We start from the raw sequence: 24,710 nt of genomic DNA, 5'->3' as shown, positions 1-24,710 counted from the left end.
TTAGATTCTTGATATTGCCAAGACTGTTCTGGTTTCATACATTTTTGTTATTGTCAATAATGATGGCTTCGGTACACGACTAAATGCATTTCTCCCTTTTTCTCCATAAGCATTTTAGAATGCATTTTGACAATGACTAAATTTACTGGGTTTCGATAGCCCTATCCCCGTGACATCCATTAACTTTGTCCTCTGTCCTCTGTATTGTCTGTAAATTATAGTTGGACCTGAAAGCTTGATCAGATTCAGATGAGATGGTGTTGGCAAGACTGCTTCACAGGTGGCATTGTTTTCTGCTATCAGTGGACACATAATGGCTCCTGGCCTCTTTGATGACATTAGCAGCCACCGATGTTCAGTGCTGAGATCAATTACAGTTCACAAAAGGATGATATCCTATTTTGTCATTTGTTCTTCATGGATTAGCTGGCATCGTTTTATACAGAAAAACTTCATCTCATCAACTATTTGGTAATTCATTGATTCAGTCATAGGGAAAAGGCAGAATAAATGTGTGATTCTTTCCCTTTATAATTTTTCAAATAATGAGTTGGTTCATGGACATCTATCAGCATGTGCCCTAGTAAGGTTTTTGTAAACTCAAGATTTAAATGTATTGAGGGTCTCTTTCTATTGATCTTCCTACTGTTGCTCAAATGCCCCATCTTTGGCCTGTGGGAGCCTCTTCCTGTTGAGCCCTGTGTCCTTTATCCATCACCCTAGTAACTGGATGACTTCCTGGTCCTCTCATTTCAGATATGTCTAAGGCTGAACTTGAATATTTTCAACAAGCTCTGTTTCCTTCTAGTGAGAAACAGTATTTGGAAGCACTGGGCACTGGGAATGTTCATTGTCACTGGATAGATGACGACTTCAGGGCCTTTTCAAAGGGCTGGGTTAGGAAAAAGGTTTTAAATAAAATGCATTGTACATACATACTGATGACTTTAACTCAAAATCCAAGCTTCAGGGTTTTTACTTAAACTTCTTAACTTACATTAGTACCTCTTTTCTTAATGTTGAGAATCCAGATTTTCAATGAGATTATAAAATATAGTATTGTAACATCACATAATTATGCATTTGCTTTATCACACAATATGCAAACGACAGTCTTAGAGTAATAAGAACAACACACCATCAACATTTGCGATTCCTTATGCTGGGCAAAAGCCATAGCAGTTCATTATATAGGTTAGCTTACTTGTGACGTCTCTCTTTCTCTCTCTCTCTTATATTTTCATCTGGGAGGAAACACGCTCGTCTCCTAGGCTGAGAAGCTTCTCTCCCCATATTGTTCATTGGAGCGAGGGAACATCTCCTTCCTGCTCCTTATGGGTAGAAAGTTAGTCTCAGCCCAACCTTTCCCAGCTACCGCTGAACGTGTCAATCTAACTGACCAGCGTTCAAGATGTCTGCCAGGCCATGCTCACGAGGAGCTGGGAGCACTGAGGTCAGGCATCCTTGTGTCCTCTCTTTCTTTCAATTCCTCCCGAACGTGACAAGCAGCCCTTGAACGGCCCTGGTCTCTCAGGCGGCTGGCTGTCCTATTGTCTCCCTCTTCCAGAATCCACGTGATAAGATGGGTAACTGGACCCAAATCCACTTGAATGCCATCAGCCTCTCCCTGCAAATGACCTGAGTCTGCAGGGGCCTACAGGCAGAGTAGTGGTGGGGCAGAGAAGATGCAGAAGGAGGGTGGGACGAAAAGCCCCCCCACTGCTTTGAGCCGAGCTGCACACTCCAGTTCAGTATGGCACACTGCGTAGAGCCTCCCACATCTTTCTGAGCCTGCTGCCGCTGCCCTCCTTGATTTTTAAATGACTGGTACTTGTAGATAACATGGGTACTGATCATTATGTGTCACCATGAATAAGCCCCAAAAAGGTAAAAGCTAATCATTTCCCAACACACATATATACAGCACACATGATATAATATCCACCTGAAAAATTTGTCATAATAAAAGATATAGTTTCTTGCATCCTTACTGTGTGCCAGGTATTGTACAAAGCATTTTACAGCCACTACCAGGTCTAATTCTCACAACACTCCTGTAAAGAGGTAACCATTACCCCTACTTAATGGGCAGGAAAGAAAAGCGCAGAGAAACCACACGCTCTTTCGATACTATACAGACCGTAAACAGGACAGCCAGGGCTCCAACCCAGTCTATAGTCAAGGTTTGATAGGGTCAAAAAATAACATCCCTCCAGTTCAAAGCCAACTGACACATTGTCATATGTAGTCAGATGGAATCACAATGCCAGCTTATCACCAGTGAAAATTAGGGAGGAAGACACGGCTAAGGTGTGTGACCCAACAAACTTAAAGATACTGGATTGAAGCCATCCTCCCTCCAAACGGCAGGCCCTCGCTGCCCAGTGCACTTTAGCAAAAGGCCCACATTGGAGGTGTACCCCCAAAACAGGAGAGAAAAGCCCAGAGCCCCTCAAGCCCAGTGTTCAGTGAGTGAGGGACCAGCAGGACCAGTAGTACCGTGTTAAGGGAGTTTTCTAAAAGCAAAAGGAAGGACAGAGAAACAAATGACCCACCCTAACAACGCCCTGGGGCGGGGCTTTCTTAATCCAACCCTTACCACGATGAAGCTATGTCCTTCAGGGGGCGACCTCACCTCCAATACCAGCCACTATTCCACTGAGCGTCACTCTGGAGCTACAGATGGGTATCTCAGGTTTTGCTCCCAAAAGCTCTGAAATACTCTGAACAATCAATTCATTACATGAACTAACAAACAAACAAAAACTTTGTATGTAAGCTAAAAATATACTCCTAATTCTGTCTCCCATCTCCAATGGTCTAATATGGTTCACGGTAGATTCTGTGATAAGATGTAAGAATGTCAGTAAGATACTCTGAAAACTTAAAACCAACCCCATGGAAATGTCCCAAAGTTGACTAAAACATCTTCCATTACCATATTTGCAGAAAAAAATTAAACTCCCAAGATAAAATCCTTTTGCAATATAAAGCTGAAGAATTTCGGTTTCAAAGGAACTAAGGGCCAAAATCAAATGATCTTGCCTTTGTTGACTAAAAGTCTGTAGACGGTGGCAAAGCTATCCATTAGGGAACCAAACTCCCCTTTCATAATATAGTTGTTATTTGGAAGTGGCTGTCAGTTACATCGCCCCGACTCCCTTTTATCTAAGTGTGGCCAAATAACTGAGTTCTGGCCAATGAAATGGGGACACAAGTGACATGTGTCCCCACTTCCAGACCAGCCTCATAAAAGCCTAGACATGATCTTCAATGGTCTCTCTCACTTCTCTCCTCTGCCTGCTGGGTATCAACACCAAGGATGACCCTAAAGACCATCTGACCATGTTACCAAAATTTCCATCAACCTGGGCTCCCACATGACCGCATGGAGTGTCTATATCACCACCACATATGGTATTTCATGTGACAAGTCTAGGGTTTACTTGTTACAGTGACTAACATTAACTGAATCAAAAGACAGTAAAAAGGAGTTAAAGGCTAACATGTGCACCCCTCACTTCTGTTCTATTATGCTCAGCTTCAGCTTAGCTATTCATTCAGAGGTACAGGTAGAGCTGGGATTCCTTTAGGAATCCAATCTAGGCCTATCATGGATCCACACATTCAAGCCACAGCAAACAAATCTCTTCTGTGCTTCATTAATCAAGAGTCCACACTGTGGGCCGACCGAGTGGCTCATTGGTTAAGAGTTGGCTTGGCAGTGTGAGCTCTGAGCATCAGGGCCCCGGTTCGGATCCCACATGAGGGCCAGTGACGCTGCGCCCTCTACAGCTAAGATGGTGAACAACAGCTCCACCTGGAGCTGGGCTGCTGTGAGTCGCCAGCGATGGCCTAGGCTGCATGGGGCTGGCCAGCAGCGGGCATGAGTTCCCATGAGCTGCCACGAGTGGCCGTCCAATGGCCAGCGACCGATCTGCCTCACCCAGGAAGAGCATAATGATAATACCAACATGGGCCAGTGAAGCAATATCCTCCACAACTAGACTGAAGAACAAAAGGACAACAACTTGTCTGTTCCCCTTCCCTGATTCCCCAACGCTGTTCCCCTCCCCCAATTCCCCAATAAAATCTTTTAAAAAACCAAAAAACAAAAAAACAGAGTCCACACTGTTATAGGATGCATAAGAGTATCATGGGCCTCATCCCACACCACGGTATTTGGAAAACAAGTGAACCCCTGTTCTAGGACAGTTGTGCCTAACAAAATGATGTTCCCAGAACCTGAGTCATAGCCACAAAGATGACACTGAGAGAAAGAAAGTGGAAAAAAAAAAGAGGATCTTTTTTCATTCATCCTGGACAAGTTATTGCTCCAGGGATCTCCTCTCTAACAAATGTCAACTACCCTGTTTACCTAAGTGCCTTCCTTACTTGTACGTCCCTCTTAGCTTTCAGATGCTAATGATACAGACTTCCAGAGTGTTTCACATCAAAAACAACACTAGCCTTCATCCCCTCCCCAGTGTGCTCTGAACCATGTTTCAGGAAGGCACAGGAAACAACGGAGGACAGACATCCTCCCATCTTTCACTGACAGGCCTGCTTTGGTCTCTGGCATCAGCAACCTTTCCACACTTCAGCACGCTGGCATAACTGCTGTGGACAGCTGGGCATCAGCACACATCTCAGCAGCATCCTGGAGCCGATGCCAGCCAGCCTGGCCTTCTCACTCCCACCACCATAACCCTTGCCAGCTCCAAGGAAGCACCAAGCATGGGCAACAGCTGCTTCGATGCTGTGTAGATGTGCAGGCTGGATTTGTTAGCTCCTTATCAGCTTGCAAATGAAGTTGACACATTTTCTCCTTTGGTTTCCTTTTTCCTTTTGAGGGAATGTTTGGATCCTTATTGCGTAGTCTTGTTTATACACCAATTAAAGGAGGAAGCAATTATCATCAATTATCATGTGAGACTAGCTACTGTCTTCTAATTACTGTGCTAACTGACATTAAGTTTAGATAGAAATTATTCTTGCCTACTTCCAACTAAAAACTAAAGAATGGCAAGTCAAGAGTAAAGAAAGTACATCTACAAATATACTCTTCCCCTTTAAGAAATCTACCTAGAGAGAATTTTTCTTAAATGTTAATATAGTTCTCATTTCTTAAGGCATTCCTTTATTCAAAAATGTATGATGATAATGTGGTTATAGCCTCCAAAATGTCTCTGCTGTAATCCAGGCTTCCTGGTTTGCAAGCCCTTCAATAGACTTCTCCCACATTAAATAGGACTGACCCATATAACTGGCAGGATGATGTTGAGATGACCCTGTATGGCTTCCAAGGTTGGGACATGAAAGGCATTGCAGCGTCTTCCTGGCTCTCTTGGAATGCCCACTGCAGGAGAAAGCAGCCCCCATGTCATGAGGACACTCAAGCAACTCTCCGAAGAGATCAGCATGGTGAGGACCTGAGCCCTCCCACCGGCAGCCAATACCCACATGCCAGCCATGTGAGTGGACCACATAGAAGTGGGTCCTCCCGTCCAGCCCCAGCCAGGTCTTTAGAGAACTGCAGCCCCAGGCCACATCTGAACCGCAACCCCATGACAGAGCCTAAGCCAGAACTACCCAGCTAAGTCACTTCCAAATGGCTGACACACAGAAATTGTAAATAGAATTAGAATTAATATTTATTGCTGTTGAAGCCACCAAGCTTTGATGTCATTTTTTTATGCAGCAGTAGATAATTGATACAGATAATGATTATTATTATTGATGGCTAAGATACTGATCTAACTCATTCCCTGGGAAGAGAAATAAAAAATCAGAAGCAGAATTCTCCCTTTAAGAGCATGACGACTTTAATTAAAGATAAACCACCGAGCAAATGACTTGGAGATAAATTGCATTGCTAATTCAGATTCTGATTTGTAGTTGCATTCTCTCAGTGACACAGATAAATACCCCGATTCTTTGATCCTGAGGCCTAAAGAAATGGCTGATTTTTTTCACTAAGGGAGGGGAAGCAAAGTTCTTGGAAAGAAGAACAGTGTCAGGGCCCTTCGATCACGCATATAGATGTTCTGTGCTGCATTTTCTGTCATTCAGCATAAAAAGACAGCAAGTCTCCCTTTCTGCTAAATTGTTTTACTTCAAAGTGCCTTTACCCATCTGAAATGTAAAACCTCTATATCAGTTCAGAGTTAGGTTGATAAACATGTTTTAATTATATAAAGTGATAAAACATAACTCTCAGAGAAGATTCATTTTTATAAATCATTCCTTTCGTTAATTACTTCAGGTATAATTGAACTTTAAATCATCATATTTTGTGGTGCTTCCCCACCTTATACTAACACTAGTGGCTAGCACACACTATTAAAAAAATATCAGCTCAGTACAAAGCTGGCCTTTTGAACTCACTGTTAGAATTCTCTGTATTCTTTTTTTCAGCAGTTCACCAAAGGGCTTGATTTAAATAACAGCACCTCTAATTGTTTCTACGTCTAACACCCAAAGTGAAGTCTTATTCTTTCACACATGAGTGTAGTACTTTGGGGCTGATAGAACATTTTCTCACACTTTATCTGAGTTGTAGAATATTCACAAGAACAATGGCAGCCACCCATTAGCTATTTTGATGCTGATTTTATAGATAAGGAAACTGAAGACCTGAGCAGCCTCACAACTTGCCCCCAATCACAGAACTAGAAAAGGCAGAGCTAGGACAGGAAGCTGAGCTTCTGAGGGCTAGAGCCTGGGGTTGAACCTGTGGGAATCTGATTTGAGACTGTTGTTACAAGTTGAGGTACATGGGGGTGCTATTAAATGATATTTTGTTCAGAGCATCCAGGAGCTTGCCAATCCGGCCAGGATATACCACCATACACAAGGCTCCCAAGGGAGATATATGCACAGAACCCACCTGGCAAAGCAAAGCACATTTTCATTAGCTAGAGTTTGTTCCCAGAATCCAATGCAAAACGCATATAAACCAGGCTGCCTTATGTGACCTAATTTCCCTAAAGCCAAAACTAATTCCTTGTTTTACCATTGTGTTCAAAACAAGGTCACCGGTTACGCTTGGGAGAAGACATTTAGGTCTTCAGAGAGTACAAACGGATCTTGAGTGGAAAGGCCAGGGGTCAGAGGCTAGAGCTTCAGGCTGGGGCCTAGACACCACCGAGAGAAGCGAGCTTCCTGAGAGTGAAACAGAGTGAAACAGACGCTTCCTTGGTGAACCAGTCCACGGAATGTTTTAACCCTTCTTTGGATTCTGATCTCACCTTTCAAATTCAAAGGCCCAGAGAAGCCTCCTCTGACAACCCCACTTAAAATAGGCCAGCTCCCCAGTTCTTCTTTATCATAACATCCTGCTTTAATTATGTCATAAATTATTTGTTCCCTAAAGTTATCTTATTCATTCACTGACTTGTTAATTAGATGCCTCTGTCCCGCACCTCACACCTTAGATTGAAAGCCTCTGAGAACAGGACATGCCCTTGCTTTGCTTTCTGGTCTGTCCCTACTGTGTAAAAGATCCTGGTCCATAGTAGGTGCTTTATGAATAAACGGATGCAACCCCTCAAATCTTGGTATGATTCCAAGTCCAAGTTAGGTTTTTCATGCTATTTGTCCATCTTCTCCACTATTTTTATAATTTTATACACATGAACCATATCAGCTGTGAACTTTGGTTCTTCCAGACTTAACCTGTCCCATCGCGTTGGTCTGGCATCTCTAAGGGCAGCTCCCCACATTCCTAAGAACCTCCTCCTGATTATTTGGGGAGGCTGTCCCATCATTTCTCCAGTACCATGGTGCAAAAGAATGACCACAGATTTAGGAAGCAGACAGATGTGGACTTAGTTTCAGGCTCGAGTTGCTGCTCTCCAGCTGGGCAATATGGCATAGAACCTTTGGAACAACAGTTCTTAATGCCCACTTTTCAAGATTATGAGAAATATTAATCAAGGCAATGTATGCAGAACACCTTGGCATACAGTAGTATAAATAAATACTAACTCACCCAAGGGTTCACCTGTACATTGTGTGACTATCCACATGCCGGCCCAAGAGAATGTGTTTGTTTTTATACCCTTATTTGTAACATTCTTTGTAAAGAACCCTTTAAATAGTTTAATTAGGGCCTCCTGTAAAATGGGCCATGTGTGGGAGCCAGAGGACAGAGCAGCTGTACCCCATTAGTCTCTCAGAACCTATATGCCAAAGCTAAGGGTAGCCATAATGATGACCTCTAAGGTTGCAGTATACTTGGGGTCCTGTCAAGGTTGGCTTAGTAACTTCTCCTTACTACACGATCGCATGTGTTCTGCTTGCAGCTTTCCTTTCTCCTCATCTGCTGCATGAAAGTCAGAGTCTTATTTCCGCTTTAATTCTGCTCACTGATGAACAGTGTCATGCAGAAAACACCTTTAATTCCATAACAAATAGAGATATTTTGAACAAAAGACCGACATTTTAGGAAGATCTTTGTAACTAACTACATGATACTGGACAAGTCTGAAATTTCTCTGAGCCTCAGGTGGCTCACCTGTCAAATGAAAGTTGTAGCATCTAACTAATTAGCTCATGAGATGGTTGGGAGGAAAAACGAGAAAATATAAGTGAAAGCTCCGTGTGAATTATAAAATGTAGTAGTCAATACATAACTGAATAAAAAACAAGCAAATAAATGGCCATGTAACCATGTGTCTTTCCTGCTGAAGTGTTTTTAAGGCTCCGTCTGCCCTTTGAGAGAACTCTTAACTCAGGAGATCTGGGCCAGAGCAGAGCCTCTCTGCTCCTGTCTGACCAGGCGCTGCAGCCGCGTAGCACTCCTCACTCTGACCCCTCATGTCTCTCGGCCTTAGCCCGCGGCTTCCCCCCAGAAAGCCTCACCCTGGCTGGACCACCCCTCGAGCTCCCTATCTGAAGCATTCTTCAGGTAACAGCCTCTTCTCCATGCTCACACTCCCCTAGCGAGGACACTTTCCACGCTGCATATGTTTTATTGGTCTTCTTGGCATGATTTTTCTGCCTCCCAAGTGGCAGAAGGTTGTTATGGGTTAGTCAGCTTCAAGGAAATTGTACCGGATGCTGGTGAATGCTGACACAGCTTCCATTTGTCAGGATAAATGGGATAAGTCATCCGTGCGCAGGAGGCTGATATCTATCTTTGTCTGATTTATTCCAGAAAAGCAGAGGTAGATGTGGCCCAGGAGTTGCTACCCCAAACTGGAGGAGGCCCGGGAGCGACTAGAAGTCAACAGCGAGGCAAACACTTAGGAAAATGGCAGTGGTGTTGAAACATCTCTGCGCCTGCCCCATGAGTGATGACTCTGGTACCTCCAGTATACATGCGTTTATATAAGTTTATACATAAGTTTATACATAAGTTTATATAATATAAGTTTAAAATAAATACTTACATTTAAATATGTTCCATATCAAAAAACTTTTTTCTTTTAGATAAAATGTATATACTTCCGATCTGAAGGAGTTACATACTCTGTGATTCCAACTATATGACCTTCTGGAAAAGGCAAAACTATGGGGGCAGTAAAGAGATCAGTGGTTGCAGGGGTGCGGGGAGGGATGGATGAATGGGTGAAGCACAGAGGGTGTTTAGGGCAGTGAAACTACTCTGTGATATTGTAATGATGGATACATGTCCTTTACATTTGTCCAATCCCACGGAATATACTCCAAGAGTGAGCCTTAAACTATGGCTGGTATTATTTTGATGTGTCAATGTAGGTTCGACAGTTGTAACAAATGCTCCTCTGTGGTGTGCATATGGACATTGGGGGTACTCCTCATGTGTGGGGGCAGTGGGTATAAGGGAAAATCTCTGTGCCTTCCTCACAATTTTCCTGTGAGCCTAAAACTGATCTAGAAAACCAGTTTTTAAAAAATAAATTTTAAAAATTTCTTGAGTATGAGAAACTTCTGGCAGAATGACCTTGTCCTTAACATGTTTAACTTCTGCATGAAGCCCCTTACTCAGTTATTAACGAGAAATGAAGAAATGCAAATATATAAATGCACTCAGATTGAGAGAATGGGAAAGGAAATAGGACATAAACATAAGTGAACACAACTTTCAAGATGTAAACTCCATCTATGGGTTACAACTAAACGAGCAGACTGCAGCGGGAGGAAATCTAAGTCTCTGTGGGTTGGGACACCAACAAAAGTCATCTACACAGGGGGGGAAATAATGCTTGCCTCCATGAAAAGATTAAATAAAATAATGAGGAAGCTCTGGGGTTCAGGAAGGTGCTCTATATATGCCAATCCCTCCCCACTTCAATGTGCACTCATTTACGTTGGTACAAGCTGATCCCCCAACAAACAATGTTCTTCCTCTTCCAAATGACAGCCATTCAGATTACTAAACACAACCCCAGCGTCACTATTTATGGTCTCCTGCAAACAAAACGGACCACGTCCCTTCAACAGTCAGTCATGTGACATAGTTCAGCATCCTTCAGTGAGGACACTGCAGAGGGTCAATACGACCCCCACAGCTGAGAAGTGAGGTGGGTCCGACAAACTTCATCCAGGCTTCTTTAGGAAGAAACAGGACCAGAGAGATGAAGTGGTGGTCAGCACAGGGCAATTCAGCCAACTCCAAAAGCGAGGACTAGAAGCCAAGTCTCCAGCCCCTTCCATGTCGTCTCCCTACCTGCTCCATCCCACACGCTCAAGGCGGCCATCACTGGGTGCTTTTAAGTTACAGGCACTTTTAAGCGCCAAAATGAGACGTTCGTTATTTTCACACAGTCTTGCGATAATTAAGTCATCAGCACAACTCATGAAAACAAAACTGTGCCTTTTTAATTAGTGTCTTGAATGTGAATGAATGGTTCATTATTCTTTCCCATCTCAAGCTGAGATCATTATTAAAATCTGAAGAAATAATGAACAGCCAGTCAGGGACATTCAGAACAGCATGGAGAGGGTCGCTTTCCCTGCTTGGGCCCCAGAGCACAGGAACGATGCAGGAGGCCGGGTCCACTGACCCAGCAGCAGGTGGACAGCGGGAAGCCACAGGAAGCTGCCAACACGTGGGCTTGTGACACCTCGGACCGAAGGTCTACCATTTGAAGAACAGACTCTCTGACAAGACTCATCTGATCCCTTTAAGTTCCCCAAAGAGGTAGTGTGATGGACCAAACTGGGTTCCCCAAAAGCTCCTATGTTAAAGCCCTACCTCCCAAAGTGGCTGGATTTAAAGGCAGGGTCCTTACAGAGGTAATTATGTTAAATGAGGCCCTAAGGGTGGGGAGCTCATCCAACGTGACTAAAGTCCTAAGATGAGATATGAGGAAGGAGCATAGACAAAGGAAAGGCCATGTGAGGACACAGGAGGAAGGCGAGCCACCGGCGAGCCACGAAGAGAGACCTCGGAGGAAACCAGACCTGCCAGAACCTTGACCTTAGACTTCCAGCTTCCAGAGCTGTGAGAAATTGATCCACTTTCTAAGCCACCCAGTCTGTGGTATTTTATTATGCCAGCCCTCACTGACTAACACAGGTGGCCACTGGATTTAGACAAATCTAATCGTATAGGACTCCAACTATCTTGACTTTTGATCATACAAGTCAGAGTCATCTTTCATTCGTCCACTCTACACACACTTGTTGAAGACCTACTATGTGCCAGCTCCTGTGCTCAATGCTGGGGAGTCAAGATAAATAAGATGCAGTCCTTGACTTCAAATGTGAGATGCAGATGTGAATGAAAATGGACGTAGTGCGCTATGGTGAGTTCGTTCTGGGAGGCTGATTCGCTGTTTTACTGGCGTTCAGGAAGGTCTTTGCAGAGGAACCACTTCCCCCCGTTACTCTGCTCTGCTTTGTGCAGTATCTTGGTGTGGCTGTGTCTCCTCCATGGCTCCCTCCATCACTGGACTGACCTTCCCAAAAGGTTCCAGCTTTCAGGTTACCCTAGTCCCTGAGTGCTGCCTCCTCCCTTTGTCTCTAGGGCTGGTGCTAGTGCCCTACTGTCCCTAACATATGGGTTGCTTCGGTCCCTTGTCTGCCTTCTCAGCAATGCAATCATCTCTGTAACCAGGTCCCTGCACTAAAGACCCTCTGTATGAAATACTCAAGTGCTCTGTTTTCCAGTTAGACCCTGCCTGAGATACCTTGACAAAGACTTTGGACTTTATTCTTAGTTGACAGGAAGCCACAGAAGGCACATACAGTTCAGGTTCACTTTTGGAAGATGGCTGTGGCTAGAGTACGGCGTGTGGATGACAGTGGGAGACGAGCAAGGAAAATAACATCAGGTACAGGTGAGTGGTGTTTACAGCTTGAAGCAGAGCAGGTAAAGTGGTAGGCTGAGCTGAGAACATGAGCACAGGCTTCCTCAGCAAGTTTCTAACACTCTTATGTTTGTCACCTCTTAATAGTGTCTCAAGGCAATTAAATATGATGTAAAGCTCAATGGACTGGAAGTCAGAGAAACTGGGTTCAAGCACTCGCTCTGCCTCTCATAGACTCTGTGACTTTGGGCAAGCCATTTAGCTAGCACCCTGTACATACCTACTGTGTTTCCCCGAAAATAAGGCTGGGTCTTGTATTAATTTTTGCTCCAACAACCTACATTTATTCAGTTATTCATGTACCAAAATCTCAAACAGTCAAACAGTCATGTCTGGCTGACGATCTTAACTGGGGCTTATGTTTGGGGCAGGGCTTATTTATGAGCATCCTGAAAAATCATGCTAGGGCTTATTTTCCAGTTGGGGGAAACATGGTACTTAGGAAAGTAGCCTTCTGTTATGGAGTTTTACCGTCACCTTGTGAGACAGGCATTTGTAATGCTCTCCCTCCACTTTAAAAAAAAGTAAAAGCGGGAAATTCAGGATTCAGGGAGGTTAAGCAATTTCCCCAGGATTATTCAACAAGCTAATGGAAGCCAGGATCAAATCCAGGTCTGTGTGGCCCCGATGCCTATGATGAAAACCCACCATGCTGTGCTACTTCTCATCTAACTCATTGACTTTCATAGAACGCTCCAGTTGGAAGGAACTGCAAAGCTTGTCTGATATAATTGTCTTATTTTAGGATGAGGAACCTAGCATGAAGGGCCCACAGTTCTTCCCGTGTGCCTTTACTGTAAACAGTCTAGCATTTTTGTCCTGGTCTCTGGTACTTTGGACTCTGTGTTTCAAAGATTATTTTCCCACAGAGTTATAAGGAAAGATTATTTGTTTTTAATCAACAAAAAGAACCACATGTTGTTTATTACCCAAAAGCAAGCATTCTTGGCTGTCTTCAAGAAAGGAAGGGAGAAATGTCCTGCTTTTGGTTACTTGTGAAGAACCCTAATATTGAATTGAGTGTGGTTTTATAGGCAGACAGAGAGCTTTCTCCTCCAAGTGCCCACCTTCAAATCCAAAGCCCCAAATTGCATAAGAATTCTCACAGTCAATCTTACTTTGGGCTGTGACCCTTACTTACTCTTTATATTGCCTTAAAATAGCCCTTCACCTCTGTGAATAATCTTTAAAGTAATAACTACTTTACAAAGTTAAATGAGAACATGTCTCTAAATTATCTGATACAAATGAAACAGTGAATAGCTGTACCCCTTCCTTGGCTCAATGGATAGCATGCATTGTTTTTCTTACATCCCCCTAAATATTTCATGATATCTACCTGAGAGGACCTGCTACGTAACAAATAAAAGTGATTTTCATTTCAGCAGCATTCAGGGAACACCTTTTTGGCTAGGGACAGCCACCAAATGTCAGCCCATCATGGATGCTCATTGTTCTCTATGGAAAAAGATGGACTTGTGATGGTTATTGCATTCTGTGGATAATCAGGAGATAATCTAGTCACACCGTAAGACTAATTCGAGCAGGCAACTTCCCCTTCTGGGGCCTCATCTGTAAAATGAAGAAGTCAAATGTAGAAGCGCTGAGCTGCCCGCACTGTGAGTCTGAATTCTACAGTGTCTGTGAAATATGCTTCTGCCTTTGAGACACAGCTCCTGAATGACTCTACCCACAAGGACGGCACCGAGGCTCAGCTAAATGGCAGGGTGTCTGACGGCTAAGAACAAAATCCATTACCCCAGAACATTCAAGGAGAGCTGAAAAATTCCACCCGAAAGTAGCCAGCAACCTTGCTTGTAATCGTGACGAGGAGGAGTTGGGGCGCGTGCGCCAACTTTGGGAGCTGACTTGTAAACGAGGGTGCGTTAGTTGAATGAAATGCTTGCCAGGAGCGGGTCCCATAAATATTCCATGACACCCAATTGATTTCTCAAAATGAGTTCCATTCTTCATTTGGAAATCAAGCCCACGAGTCTTCTGACTGCCCTTCAGCCTCTGCCATCCACTATGCTGTGTCTATGGCCAAATCTCCTTTGCTCCCATCAAACGACCAACCTCAACCTGCTTTACCTTGACGCTGCCAGGTACACTGAAGTCTTCTAACATTTCGCTTATAAAACGGTCACATTAAGTGGAGCGGACACTTCAGAAAACTGAGGCCGAGGAAGGTGACAAAAACAGACGAAGGTGACGTGATGAAACACAATAGTACCCAGAACAGAATGCCAGATTTTCCTAACACTCTTATCGCTTAGAGCGTTTCTCAACTTCTTCAAGTCACAGCACACAGGATGATGTTAATATCTGTCTGACACAGTGGCATTCATAGATGAGACTGCTTGAAACTGGAGGAGACAGGCCCCAGAGTTCTGGCTGCCCAGATAACCCACCCTGAGGGGTATGGAAATCAGGAGCTTAGGACCCTGTTGTATTTAGTCCGGAAATTTCTACCGGCTGTTGTTACAGGTTTACTTCTTATTTAAGCCATTGCCTAATTGGGCCTTCCAAGGAGTCACTGGCACGCTAAGCAGTGGTTTGGGGATCACAGCTCCTCTGTCTCGTGGTTTCTACCACGCTCTAGACCCTCCTGGGAACCCTCTACTGAGTGCTTTATATGCAACCCACTGATAGGCAAAGAGAGGCAACGAAGAGTATCAGGGGACATCTTGTAATTAGGAACCCATCACTTCCTCCCTTATTCCCCTGGCCAGATACCAGCCATATGGCCCATGCGGCAAGGAGCTCTGGCGCCCCCTACTGGTCCAGGAGGAGCGAATGGGTGGCTGGGCATCTGGCCAGTCTCTGCCACAAGTATACCATCCACATCCAGGCTCCTCCTTAGACCTTTTTGAGGAAAGTATGATCCATGATTAGCAGCCCAGACAGCACCCGGGGCCTTTGTAGAAATACAGAATTACACACTTCAGCTCAGGACTCTACATTTTAATAAGCTCTCCAAGTGGTCTTGTTTTGAAAAACAGTGCCCCAGACCAGTCACACCTCTAATCACCATCAAAACTGCTGGACTCATCAAAACAGCAAAGAATCATAAACAATGAAATTTTTCTATGACTATGGTCCCCCCCAACTCAAAAAAGTGCTGTGCATTGAATGCAGAAACGTACCTCTTACGCAAGGAAATCGATATTTACTAACCATCTAGTTTCTGTCAGATACAAAACTAGACACATCACACACATGGCAGCGATACTCACATTTAAGAGTTACCATAACCCCAAGGGACAAGTTCTGAGCTCTGTTTAAGAAGAGTGAGGAAAAACAAGTTTGGTAAGTAAAGAAACTCCCTCACAATCACCAAGCTGGCTAGTGAGACAGTGAGACCGGGACCCAGGGCTATGGGCTTCCCGTCTGGTCCTTGCCACGCTCTGCCACGCGGTAGCTTAGCTGCATTTCAAGCTTGTTCTTTAGAAAATGTCACAGTAGATGATAATTTGAAAAGGACTCTAGAATTATGTGATTTGGAGAGGAAAATGCAATGCTCAATAGAGGTTTGAAACATGCACATTTTCAATTTTTGAATTATTCAGTGAGGAAAAAAAGAGAGATTTTCTTAAATTTAGATTTAAAAAAGAAAAAAGGTCTCTTAGAGGCTGCTCCCGTTAACTTGAACCTCGGTGGGGAATTTGACATTTCCCACATGCATACAATCAGGCATGGAGAAGTCACAACACCCTGTCCCATGGGTAGTTTCCCTAAGGACTGTGTGGCTTGTAGAGATCATTATAAAGTTAAATCTCATCCCAGGGTGAGCAAGAGGAAGACTATGTGCCATTTCAAGGACATGGAGGCTGAGATACACTGCCCTCTGGTCATTCCCAATTACACCATCACTCTAGCCTCTGAGCTCGGCCCTTTCCCTATTTAGTCATATTTGTTTAATCCCCTAGTAATTATGTATACTTCATGGGGGTGACACTGGGGTTTCTAATGATCTCAACATGCAGAGAACTTCTCATGATGCTGACAAGTAGCTCTCAAAAGTAAGTATAAGAATATTGGAAAAGACTATTAAAATGGAGGCTACTAAGCCCCATCCCCAGACATTTTGATTCAGTACATCTGAACTGGCATTCAGGAATCTGAGAGCTTAAAAAGCAGCCTTTTGAAGCAGACTATAATAGAATGCTTCCCAAGCCTTACGAAAGGAGGCTGAAGGTCTGAAACCAAGGTGTGGGCAGGGCCATCTTCTCTCTGAAGGTTCGCCCTTGTCCCTTCACAGCTTCCAGGAGTTCCCCGAAATCCTTGCCCTTCTTCAGACGCAGCGCTCCAAACTCTGCTTCCATTGTCACACAGCCTTCTCCCTGTCTGTGCCTCTGTCCAAACTTCCCTCTTCTTCTAAGGACACCAGTTATTGAATTAGGGCTCCTATCCAGTATGATCTCATCTTAACTTGATTCCATCAAAGACCCTGTTTCCCGAAGGTCATGCTCACCCACGCAGGGGATTAGGACTTGAACTTGTCTTTTGGAGGGACACAATTCAACCCACAACACCTGGGCTCCAACCTTCACTGTCTTTTGATGGACAGTGGAATAGCTGCAGCTACTCTCCTTGTCTCTAGTAGCATTGCGCCTTCCAAGTTACTTTAGAAGCGACTCTACAACCAGAGGGAAATTGCTAAAATACAAAGCCTGTCCTGTCATTTTCCTGCTTAAACCGTTTAGTGCTTTATCAAGTTCAAATACTTTACCAAGATAAAGGCCAGTATGAACCTTTCCAGATTTGCTTCTCGCATCCCATGCTCCAGAAAAGACAACATACTTACCACTCCATTGGCACCAGCCTTTTTATGTCTCTGCACTTTTGTTTCTCCTATTTTCAGTCAGATTTTTTTTTAAAGTCCAAATCACCTTCCACATGCAGCGCAGAGATATTTTCTTATATACAAACTGACCATGTAGGGCTTTCCACACCTGGAGGAGAGAGTCCGACTTGCTTTGCTTGTCAAGCCCTTCCTCACCCAGGCTTTTAGTCTCATTTCTCAGAGTGTACCCCTTCTACCCCTAAATCCCATCATTATCCTACTGTTCATAGTTCTCCAAACTCCATTCTACTGTTCTTGCTGCTCCCTCTGCCCAGGTTGACCTGTTCATCTGTGTTGAGCTCCTGTTAATCTTCATGTCACCTCCTCCATGAAGCCTATCTGATTCCCACCCCAATGCAAGAATTGGCCACCTTTCTCCTTTGTCCTCCCACTGTGGACGCTTCTCTACAATCCTGCGCTACATGTATTGGAAATCTCTCTCTCTCTTTCTCTCTCTCCGGAGAAAATACAGTACAGAACAAGAGTGACCGCATTTATCTTTTTAGTCTCAGCACTCAGCAAAGTGGCACACAGTAGGCTGTCACAATATATCATGAATGAGAACAACTGAATTATTTCAATCCCGTTGCAGGCCTGTCCTCCACAGGAAAGCACCTGATGTCAGCACCTAGGGTTTCCTACCAGGGCCAGGTGATTTACTAATTGTATGATTCATCGGGCTTTGTGTATCAGGTGTCACCTCTGTATTCAGCTTCACTGATCAAGAAAATGAATTCGATCCTGGCTCTCTGTCCTCCCGAGAGCAGCTTGCCAGGAAAAGGCGTTAATGTGGTAAATTATCTTCCCAGCTGTTAATATCGTGTTCCTGTCTTGTTTCCATTCTTTTAGTCCAGCTGAGCATCAATTTGCTCAGTGATATTTACATGGATATCTTCATTTCATCAGTCCCATTGTCCATCTGTTTGGCCGAGGGCTGGATTACCCGGCTGGGCCAAGAGTAGAGGCGGTGGCCAGGCTGAATGGTAACTTGTCCCCAGAGAGAAAGGCAGCCCCATTTCCATCTTTCTGCCCCTGCTTACCGTTGAAATGCAGACTGGCAGACACGGAGCAGGGAATTAAGAAGATCATTCTTTAGGAGAATGTTAGGAAATTAGGGGCATTGTCTTCTCTAAAACAGAGACTACACCGTGAACGCTGAGCGGAAAACACGAAGGAGGCACTGGCTTCTTTACTTAAGTCCTCACTCTGCAGGCCACATCTAACAAACCTTCATTGTTTCACTCATTGAAAAAACAGTCACTGTGGGCCTACTATGTGCCAGATACTAGGCCCTAAGGATGCAAAAGAGTCCTTGAATTCACATTGCTTCTTTTCCATTAGGCCAACAAACAGCCCTTGAGTACCTACTGTATACCAAGCACTGTTCTGAGTCCTGGGGACGAAGCGTTGATCAAGACCAAGGCCATACCCTCAGTCTGAAGAGGCTGTTTGGGTTGAAGGCTGGATGGTGACCAGATCAGGTGGCAGTGGGATGTTATTTCCCGAAAGGACAGAGCAGTGGGTTTAGGAGGGTGAGGTCTAAGGGCAGGCAGAGGCCGTGGCACAGCTTTCGGATCTTACTCTAAGTGTGATGGGACGCACTGGAGGCTTTTACGAGAAATGCTAATGTTATCTGAATTACCTTTAAAAAGAACACGTAGTCTGCTTCTATGTGGAGAATGGGCCGCAGAGGAACTAACTAGGCTGGAGGCAGGAAGACCTGTTAGAACTACCACTTCTGTCAAGGTGTGATGAATGCGGTGAGTGTGTTTGGTGGTAAAATAGACAGGACTTCCTAACAGAAGAGAATGGGTGATATGCAAAGAGGAGCACCCACAAACCCAGGGAGTGGCCTGCACTGCGCTGTGGACGGCAGGGCCATTTCTAAGGTAAGGACCGCTTGACCGCGGGGAGCAGATGAGGGGAGGAAAGTCAACAGGTCCGTACCATACGCATGTGGTGGGTTTGAGATGCCTATCAGACATCCAAGGGGAGGTGTCAAGTGTGTGATTAGACCTTAAAGAAGACGGGAAGGAGGGGGCAGCCGGGTGAGGGCATTGGAACGTGGAGGTGCAGGGTAGCTTAGAAATGATGCACAGATTGAAATGCAACTCACGTTGTGGAGCACTTGCCATATGTCATTCATTACACTTTACATCCCAAGTGCATTACCTCATTCACCCACACAACAAGGGAGATGTTGTTTCCGGAATGAGACAGAGCCTAAGAGTGGGACACTGCAGTCTGCTGGCCCGTGTCCCCAGCTCCACTATTTTCTGTCTGTGTGACCTTGAGGAAGTTACTTAAACTCTCAAGGTATTTTTTTCCTCATCTGTAAACTGCAAACAATAATACAACCTTTATGAGGCGTCAAAGAGGCAATGCATATAAATATCAAATCACAGCACATGTATGTAATTACTAAGTAATAGGCATCAGAGTTATCATGGTTTATTATCATCCTGTGATGGGTGGAATTGTGTCTCATAAAAATATGTGTCCCATTCCTAATGCCCAGTACTTGAGACTGTGAACTTATTTAGAAATAGGCTCTTTGCAGATGTCATTAAGTTAAGATGAGGTCATCCTGGATAAGGTGGGTCCTGGTCCTCTGACTGGTGTCCTTGGAGGAAGAGGGGAATTTGGACCCAGAAGGAGAACGCCATGTGAAGCTGAGGCAGAGGCTGGAGGTATGCTACCACCAGCCGAAGACTGCCGACAACCGACGGTGACCATTGGAAGCCAGGAGAGAGGCACAGGACAGATCCTCCCTCCGAGCCCACGGAAGGAACCAGCCTGACCAACACCGTGACCTCAGAACCTGGCCTCCAGAGCTGAAAGAGGAAATATCTGTGGTTTTAAGCCACCCACTCGGTGGTATTTTATTATGACAGCCCTAGGAAATTACTAATACAAGTTCTACTTTACCAAATGAGAAAATCAAACTTCCAAAGAGGTGACATTGCTCTCCTAAGGTCACACAGCAATAAGTTGGAACCCCTGAATTCCTATCAGAGCCATACGTTTCCTCCACTCAGCTCCTGTAAAATGTTGCGGACGGTATTAGGAAGCAGCTTGCAAACGGCTTAGTCAGTGTCCTCTAGGCCCCCGCAGTCCATGGGGGAGACAGAAGAAAACTGAGCAAAGTGAACTTGGCTCTGACATCAACGTACCGGGAACGGTCCCTGGGAGCAGAGAGAAGGAGCCTTTATGACAAGCATATGGAGTTCCGGCAGGCTGCGGACTTACATGGGGAGCACGTGTAAGGAATGGCTGGCACCCACGGAGCCTGGAAACAGCATTGCTTCTGGAGTCAGGCAGGGCAGGTCCTTTTCAGATGAGTGGCTGCCACTGTGCACAACACCTACACACAGCAGCTCACGGACCCCTCACACCACAATCTGAGCAGGGTTATTGCACATGTATTCGACAGATAAGGGCGCCAAAGCTTAGAGAACACTTCGTTTGCGGGGCAAAGCCACTGGCCCCAGCTCACATGGCCAGTGCCTACAGATACACACCATAGGTCCTCCTTGGTCCAATGACCTCTCTTTTGACCTTTATGCTGTGTTCATTGTCACTCTGTTCTACTGTCCCCATCTTGGTTTTCACCCCTTACTAGCAGCCTGACCTCAGAAAGGCATGTAAACTCTCTGAGACTAGCTCACCCCATTTGCACCTAGGAATGATCGTATCATAGTGCACGTTCAGCGTGAAGCACATTGCCCCTCGCCGGACAGACAGCAGCCTCGTATCCTCAGGTGGTCCTCCCCAGTGCGCGCGAGGTCAGTGACATCAGACGAGCACAGCCCTTACCAGAATCCTCCCCAGCTCCCTCTGAACATTGATGATGGAGAAGAACAAAGAGCTTACCTGTCTTTTCGCAGCATCTCCAGGTGGACCAGAGGCAGAGAAGGCCAATTTAGGAGGTCAAATAGTCTACAAGTTGATCTACAGGTAGAAACACAAAAAGGATGACAGAAAAATTGAGGGATGGGTGCCCCTGGGCAAAGAACAGGTGTAGCCAGCTGGGTTCACAGGAACAGAGCCATTTTATCTCAATTTCATGCTAGACAGCTCAGTCTGTTTAACAAATGCACCTGGATGCCTAGAGAGATCGTCAGTTCCACTTTAAATCAGAGTCCCAGATGGGTGGAGCAGATCCCTTTCGGGTCTAGGGCAGTTTTATAGAAGCAAAAGGCAGGTGGCTAAACCGTCGGGAAAGGGGCCGAAGCACAGCATGGGTGGCTCTGCAGAAATGAAGAGAGAGTCAGATGTGGCCTCCCAAGTACTCTCCTTAGACAGGGAGGTAACAGTAGCAACAATAGTAATAATGGTGATATTGATTGGTTGCTTGTTATGTGCCTGGCACTGTTATAAGCATGCTTGAGCCCCAGGAAAGGCGGTGTTATTTTTATTCCTGTTCTGTACGTGAGGAAACTGAGACAGATTGGAACCCAAGGGATCGTCCTCAAAATCGCAGGCTCTTAACCACTATTCGCCACAACTTTTTGGTCTAGTGCACAGGAAACTGGAGTTAGTCCACCCCCGGAGGACGCCAAGCTGAACCGTCCCCTCCGAGTGTAAAACCTCAGCTCTGCGGGGACCATGGAGTGAGCAAGAAAACTGGCAATTCTGTAGAAGCCCGGGGCTGCCAGCATCAGAAGGGCCGCTGAGCCCACCCACTCCCGTTCATCCTGCCAAGTCTTGACTCTCGCCAGCTGCGCAGTGGGTTTGAGGCGCGCCCCCTGCAGGCTGCAGAGGGTTGGGCTCAGGACTGAATGGGAGGGGTGCTCGAAAAGGAAACAGGCCACTGAGGCTGGTAAAGAAATCGTTCAGAGCGCTGCTGCGTATGCAGATTATCCGAGCCTAGAATGGCTAATGTTTAGTGGTGCTTTGATCTGATGACAACCACAAAGTGAAGGAAGGAGAACAACATCCAAAATATCAGGAAATTAACAGATTCTGCTAGATGGTGTCCCAGGTAGCCTTAGGAAGCAGCCCAAACATACAAGGTGTCACCCCGAGGGGGGAGTGCTCCATATAACCACAAAGTTTGAGCCAGGACATCTGTGTATGTATAGGATGACATGTTTGGTGTCCATGGAATGGAGCCAGACTTGGAACCCCCCGGGAAGTCTTGTCACAACAGTGCCATGGAGAAAGCGCCCGTCTACCACTGCCTCCATGAGCAGCCTCTACTCATGTTACTCCCTTTTTAACATCAGTATGGAGTCTAGACACCAACCCCAGGAAGTCCTAGAATTGCCCAGGTGTAAGGAGCTAGCATGAGGCCCCAGCTGTGTAAATTTAGGTGCGTGACAAACTTTCTATTCTTCAGTTTCTTCTTCTCCAAAATGAGATCAGTAATAGTAAGTGCTATTGGAGGGATTAGATCAAATAATGTGCATTAAACACTTAGGAGAATACTAGGCAATGCAGAGATGCTTATAAACGGCAAACAATGTTAGCTGTATGTCAATAAACTGAAAAAACTATTTGGCGAGCAATAATTTCTGTAAATAAATTTTTACTATTGTTCTCCTTGAGAAATCCAGACTGTGTGTGTGTCTGTGTGTGTGTGTGTGTGTGTGTGTGTGTGTGCGTGCACGTGCATGTGTGTGTGTATACACAAGTGGACAAAGCCTTATAATAAAGTGGCATTACAATGTGCTGCTCGCTAATTTGCATTAAGAAGCCTTGATGGAAGAGGTGACATTTGATCTGGGCTTTCAAGGAAGAGTTGACGTTGATGAAAGAGAAGGGTGAAGGGTCTTCCAGCCAGAGAAGCCTGCCCAGACGAAGGGCTGAAACTGCCTGACAGTTTGGTCAATGCGGAGCCTGACATCTCTGTGGGGGAATTGCCTTGTTTCCTGGTCGTCTCAGAAGTCTGCTTTACCTTCCAAATGACATAATCAAGTCCTCAGTGGCTGCCATGCTTTCTGTCTTTATTTAAAACTCCAGTTCCTTCTCCTGACCACTGATGTTCAGCTCAGTGGTAACATCATGGACCATTCTGACCGTGGGTATTTCTATAATCCTTAAAGTCGGATGTACAGCGTTCCAAAGCCTCCCTGGCGTGAGCTACAGCCAGAATACTAATTATTACCTACTAATACCCTTTAGCCATGAAGAACAACATTCAGCATTCATTTGTTTATTCCATAAATGCTCATCCAGCGTCCACTAGAGTCAGACACTATGGTGAGTGACGGGGACATGCTGGTGAACAGAACAGACACAGCCCCTGCCCTCACAGTCTAACAGTGGAGGCAGCCATTAACTGAGAACACAGATAAGTCACTTGTCACAAATAACTGATGCCCAGTTATATGGAAATAAACCATGATGCGGTAATGGAGAAAAAACAGGGAGGGACATCTATTTAGACTGAATGGAGAACTTTCTGAGAGGGGACATTTTAGATGCATCCTGCACTATGAAAAAGGAGTCCAACGTGCAACGAGCATAGGGACGAGAACTCCAGGCCTGAAGAAAGCAAAGATTTGGAGAATCTGAAGGTGGCCAGTGAGGCTGCAGGGAGGGAGTGACCATTCTACCTGAGGGCTGGCATGACCTGGAGAAAAGAGAGATGTAATGAAAGACTGACACCCCTGTAATAATAGCAGCACCCACTGACATGGTCCTCTCCACCTTGGTTACACTTCCTGCCTAGTCTCTCAGCTGCTGCCCAGTCCACAAGCCTGAGCATGAGCCAGCAGGGGCTTGTCCTTCCATTACATAAAAAACCGGAGCTGAGAAGTGGCGACCCACCAAAAACATAGTCCATGGTGGAAAAGCCACGCAATGGACTTCAAACTCTAAACTCTCAGTCAGGCTCTTCCCCGGCCTACGCTGCCGTGACTCAGTGGAGTTATTAGCTGATGACAGGAGGTCCCTCGTGTCATCCTCCTCAATGAGTCGCTGAACTCACATGCAGGACCACACATCTTCTCGCCCTGGATGGAGGGGATCTGTGGGAAGCTCCCATCCTCTAAGTTGGCTACTTCCTGGAAACAGAGCTCACCCTCAACGTAACTCTAATAATGAAGAAAATAAATTAGATCCCAGAATCTCTTTTACTCGGGATAACAGCTCATTACAGGAAGTCATTAATGCAGTAAATCAAACTCACAACTGTTGACACCATGAAAGCCTGTTGTTTACCTTCCTTTGATTCAGCTGAGTATCAATTAGCTCAGTGATATTTACATAAATATCTCGATTTGGAGGGTAGAATCGTCCATCTGCTTGTGGAAAGATTTAATTAGATCCGTGTTATTAGGGAGGAAGAAATTGATCCTTTCCAACATTAACCTTTTCAATTAATATATGTTTTGCAATGTATTGTGTAACATGCCTTGTTATGTAAATTGGACAAACTGGAGCATTTCATACCGGGGAAAGGATGTTTTTTTTTGTTTGTTGGTTTGTGTTTGTGGTTTTGTTTTTTAAGATTTTTATTGGGGAATTGCAGGGATGGGAACAGTGCTGGGGAACTGGGGGAAGGGGAACATACAAGTTGCTGTCATTTCTGTTCTTCACTCTAGTTGTGGAGGACGTCG

General features: G+C 45.1%; 1 protein-coding gene across 3 annotated transcripts in view; it reads right to left on the bottom strand.

Moving 5' to 3' along the window:
• The window catches only part of LOC109387436 (uncharacterized), a 282,885-nt gene extending 261,466 nt beyond the window's left edge, over window positions 1-21,419 (bottom strand). For all 3 annotated transcript variants that reach the window (XR_002125001.1, XR_002125002.1, XM_019651312.1), the window contains exon 1: window positions 21,019-21,419. The gene's annotated coding sequence lies outside the window, so the exon portion shown is untranslated. The remainder of the gene's footprint in view (window positions 1-21,018) is intronic.
• Window positions 21,420-24,710: the final 3,291 nt, after the last annotated feature.

Source organism: Hipposideros armiger, unplaced genomic scaffold (assembly GCF_001890085.2).
Source record: "Hipposideros armiger isolate ML-2016 unplaced genomic scaffold, ASM189008v1 scaffold_157, whole genome shotgun sequence".
In the NCBI taxonomy this organism is placed as follows: Eukaryota; Metazoa; Chordata; class Mammalia; order Chiroptera; family Hipposideridae; genus Hipposideros; species Hipposideros armiger.
The sequence above is the reverse complement of the archived record's forward strand: the minus strand, read 5'-3'. Positions and strand labels throughout refer to the sequence as shown.